Source organism: Triticum dicoccoides, chromosome 1B, assembly GCF_002162155.2.
Source record: "Triticum dicoccoides isolate Atlit2015 ecotype Zavitan chromosome 1B, WEW_v2.0, whole genome shotgun sequence".
Lineage (NCBI taxonomy): Eukaryota > Viridiplantae > Streptophyta > Magnoliopsida > Poales > Poaceae > Triticum > Triticum dicoccoides.
The window spans coordinates 467,239,594-467,244,669 of record NC_041381.1 but is presented as its reverse complement, the minus strand read 5'-3'; the positions used below and the strand labels follow the sequence as shown (position 1 = coordinate 467,244,669).

The following is a 5,076-nucleotide window of genomic DNA, read 5'->3' as shown; positions in this document are numbered from 1 at the left end:
AAGGAGTGGATCACCAGATAGCGGTCAAAATTATCCTTAGAGGAATAAGGATATGTTTCTCGATTATGGAGGTGATAAAGAGTTCGACGTAAAGGGTTACGTCGATGCAAGCTTTAACACCTATTCGAATAACTTTGAGTAGCAAACCGGATACGTATAATGGAGCAACCATTTGGAATAGCTCCAAGTGGAGCGTGGAAGCAGCATTTACAATATGACCTAGAGATTTGCGAAGTACATATGAATCTGAATGTTGCAGACCCGTTGACTAAAACCTCTCTCACAAGCAAAACATGATCAAATCCCAGAACTCATTGAGTCTTAATCACATGGTGATGTGAACTAGTTTAGTGACACTAGTAAACTCTATGGATGTTGGTCACATGGTGATGTGACCTGTGAGTGTTAATCACATGGCGATGTGAACTAGATTATTGACTCTAGTGCAAGTGGGAGACCGTTGGAAATATGTCCTAGAGGCAATAATAAATTAGTTATTATTATATTTCCTTGTTCATGATAATCGTTTATTATCCATGCTATAATTGTATTGACAGGAAACTCAGATACATGTGTGGGCACATAGACAACACCATGTCCCTAGTAAGCCTCTAGTTGACTAGCTCGTTGATCAATAGATGGTTACGGTTTCCTGACCATGGACATTGGATGTCGTTGATAACGGGATCACAACATTAGGAGAATGATGTGATGGACAAGACCCAATCCTAAACCTAGCACAGAGATCGTGTAGTTCGTATGCTAAAGCTTTTCTAATGTCAAGTATCTTTTCCTTAGACCATGAGATTGTGCAACTCCCGGATACCGTAGGAATGCTTTGGGTGTACCAAACATCACAACGTAACTGGGTGGCTATAAAGGTGCACTACAGGTATCTCCGAAAGTGTCTGTTGGGTTGGCACGAATCGAGACTGGGATTTGTCACTCCGTGTGACGGAGAGGTATCTCTGGGCCCACTCGGTAGGACATCATCATAATGTGCACAATGTGATCAAATAGTTGATCGCGGGATGATGTGTTACAGAACGAGTAAAGAGACTTGCCGGTAACGAGATTGAACAAGGTATCGGTATACCGACGATCGAATCTCGGGCAAGTACAATACCGTTAGACAAAGGGAATTGTATACGGGATTGATTGAGTCCTTGACATCGTGGTTCATCCGATGAGATCATCGTGGAACATGTGGGAGCCAACATGGGTATCCAGATCCCGCTGTTGGTTATTGACCGTAGAACATCTCGGTCATGTCTGCATGGTTCCCGAACCCGTAGGGTCTACACACTTAAGGTTCGATGATGCTAGGGTTATAAAGGAAGTTTGTATGTGGTTGCGGAATGTTGTTCGGAGTCCCGGATGAGATCCCGGACGTCACGAGGAGTTCCGGAATGGTCCGGAGGTAAAGATTTATATATGGGAAGTCCTATTTTGGCCACCGGAAAATGTTCGGGAATTTTTAGTATTGTACCGGGAAGGTTCTAGAAGGTTCTGGAGTGGGGCCCACCTGCATGGGGGGACCCACATGAACGTGGGTAGTGGGGGCAAGGCCCCACACCCCTGGTCAAGGCGCACCAAGATTCCCCCTTAGAAGGAATAAGATCATATCCCGAAGGGATAAGATCAAGATCCCTAAAAAGGGGGGATAACAATCGGTGGGGAAGGAAATGATGAGATTTCTTTCCTCCCACCTTTGACAACGCCCCAATGGACTTGGAGGGCAAGGAACCAGCCCCCTCCACCCCTATATATAGTGGGGAGGCGCATGGGAGCTTTACAAAAGTTCTGGCGCAACCCTCCCCCTCTCCCAAGTCCTCCTCCTCTCCCGCGGTGCTTGGCAAAGCCCTGCAGGATTGCCATGCTCCTCCACCACCACCACGCCGTCGTGCTGCTGCTGGATGGAGTCTTCCTCAACCTCTCCCTCTCTCCTTGCTGGATCAAGGCATGGGAGACGTCACCGGGCTGTACGTGTGTTGAACGCGGAGGTGCCGTCCGTTCGGCACTAGGATCTCCGGTGATTTGGATCACGACGAGTACGACTCCTTCAACCCCGTTCTCTTGAACGCTTCCGCTTAGCGATCTACAAGGGCATGTAGATGCACTCTCCTTCCCCTTGTTGCTAGTCTCTCCATAGATATATTTTGGTGACACGTAGGAAAATTTTGAATTTTTGCTACGTTCCCCAACATGACCGACATCCCATACAAGTGTAGATGATTTTGCACAATTGACTTGGGTCTTGTAACTGAATCTATAATAACTAAATAGATGATCCCCACTAACCTATTTCTCTACACATGCAAGCTATACACATCAGCAAGCTTCTGATTGGTCCACATCATGCAGCCAAGCTTCGTCATCATACCTTTCCAATTTAATTTTCCTTTCTGTTCTGCCGAGCGACGCAAAGAAACTCATTATCTTCCCTCCACGGAGTTGTCTCGCCTTCCTATCCCAAGCACCACAGTCTATTCATCTCCTCCATTATTAGATTCCTCTTGGTCCCAGGTTTCTCCTGTCTCATGCATCACATTGATTAATTCCTGTCCTCTTCGTCTCCTCCAAATTGCAGTAACTGATGGAACAATCCCAACACGTTCTCTACCCTTAAAGTTGTACAACTGCGTTGTCCCCGCCGTCTCCACAGTAGCTGGGAGGTAGTGCCCCTGCTCTGACCTGAATCCCAGCCGTACCCCTCCTCAGTTGTGTTGTTCCTGTCACCTCCACCACAGGTGGGATCCTGGTAGGCAGTGCCCTCCGTTCTCAATCCCCTCCCCGTTCTACGAAAGCTCGATGACTATCTTCTAGTTTCTGATTTAGCAGGTTTTCGCCCGACGGGACAGATTTGCTGGCCTGTGTCATCCACTCTCATCGCTGGGTGCTGCCCGCGTGCTGGATGGAACTAATCTCCAGCCCTTGCCGATGCCGATGGCTCGCCAAATAATGTCATTATAGAGTTCCCCCTAATGCATGTCGCCCTCTACCTTTTGATTTCTTATGTCATGTCTATATTCAGTATGCTGATTTTGTTATAGTTGTCTTTTGATGCCATAGTTTGATCTCTGAATTCACTCAAATTGGTAGGAACGACACAAAAGACAGATTCTCACGTAGACACCAAGAAGCAAAGCCGGTGCAAGAAAAATAAATCGAGACCAAGCACCACTCAGACTTGCCAGCAACAAAACGAATTTCAGGGCAGGACTAATCACTACATCACAGATTGGAGGCACTTCAAGGAAATCCAAGTATGTAAAACACCACAACTGAAAATTGGTCGTGCGACATTAGATTACTCCTGTTATCTGTATGTATGTAGATTCAAGTCAAGGCAGTGGGAAGTCTTTTCAGGACATTAGACTATATCAGGTATGCCTGAATTGTTTATGCGGTCTAGTGTGTCGTTCCTACCACTGATATGCTTGCAGGACATATCAGGTATGGGTTGCAAACAAGGGATATTAACATGTGTGTCCTAATAAGTGTACGCAAGAAACTAATGTTGGAGTAGGAGTTTTTCTATCTTCTAATCACTTACATGCTCCATTCCAAATTATAAGAAATTGTTCATTTCAGTCCGTATGTAGTACATCTTTAATTGTTCATTAAAATATCCAAAACATCTTATATTTCAGAATGAAGGTAGTATATCTTTCAATGTTGAACCTTTTTCTTGATCTATCACACAACCTGACTAGTGCATATTACATTTACAATGCATAGAGACTGCTTCGATGCCACTAATTATTCTGTTTCTATCTTTTGGTCTACACCATGGTTGCCTTTCAATTATGAGCTAAAGAGCCATCTATTTTTTATCAAGCCTTCGGAAGTTCAGATGTTCAAACAAAAGCACATCGGTGCTCATGCTTTTCTCCGTGGCTAGACTCATGTATTGCAAGTGCTTTGCCACTCCAGTCGATTTCTATTTTCAAATGTCGCATAAATATCTGGCATACTCTTCCTAAGCAAAAGAAATCTTCTCTATGACCCACGTAAGGTTTCAGCTTTTGTGCTGCTCACCTTCTCTCTTATTTTCATATTTACGTACTCTTCTGGCGTTCCTTCTTTGTTATGCCTACTGTGTGTGTCTATCAAGGCGAATGGAAAGTCTTTCATCCCCCGGTGCTGCAGAACACACTCTCAGGTGATGTATTCCCTAATATGTGCAAAGGACATTATTTTTTGTACAATTCATCTCATCTTGCTTTTATAGTACAAAGGTTATATTGTACTAATGTCAAATATCTTATATATCATGCAAACATGCCACCTCATCATACAATTGTCAATCATGCATGTGGAAAAACCCACCATAATATTCAACATGTTGTTTTCCTTTTAATTACTCTACCTCTTTCAATAAATATTGTTACAACTATACATAATCAAATATAATAAGTTATATGTTTTTTTATTTTGGTTCTCATTTATTAATACAAGGTTGCATCAACCAATTCCCGCAGCAACGCGCGGGGTATCCTCTAGTTCATACAACTGCTACACGGGCAGAGCACATCTGATTTCGGACCACCGTACCCATCTCTGATAAAGTTCATGAAGTTTTCAACCCCCTCGACATATGCAACGGAGAATCTTTGAGCAGAAGTTATCCAAGTCCTATCCATCTATTAGACATACAAATTAGTTCTTCTACTAGATATTACAGGAAAAACATATATGCTTTTTTATGAAGTCCAGAAAAAAAATACCTAGGTCGATGTCTAAAGCTATGGCAAGATATTTGGATGAGCAGATCTAAGTAACGAAATATATATAAAGCTAATTCAGCAAACAGATTTGAGTGTTAAGTTATGGCAGGCTGTTTCAGCAGTCAATGAGGCCGAGCACATAGCCATCGAACTATCGAAGGCCATCACAGCAACAAATATCGAGTATAAAACGGTGTAGAGCTATTTCACCTAACAGATTGGCTATTAGACCATGGCAATCTACGTCACAATAAATATATGACAGGATATTTTAGCAACTAATCGGCCTTGGCATGCCATCTCAGCTAAGCAGATTGAGTTTAGAACAGGGCAAAGAAGCTTCTTA

At 43.3% G+C, this 5,076-nt stretch overlaps 1 long non-coding RNA gene across 1 annotated transcript; it reads left to right on the top strand.

Moving 5' to 3' along the window:
• Nucleotides 1–2,586: 2,586 nt before the first annotated feature.
• LOC119307028 lies at nt 2,587–4,165 on the top strand. Its single transcript, XR_005149113.1, has 3 exons — nt 2,587–2,761; nt 2,842–2,963; nt 3,103–4,165. It is a non-coding gene; the product is annotated as an uncharacterized LOC119307028 (long non-coding RNA).
• Nucleotides 4,166–5,076: the final 911 nt, after the last annotated feature.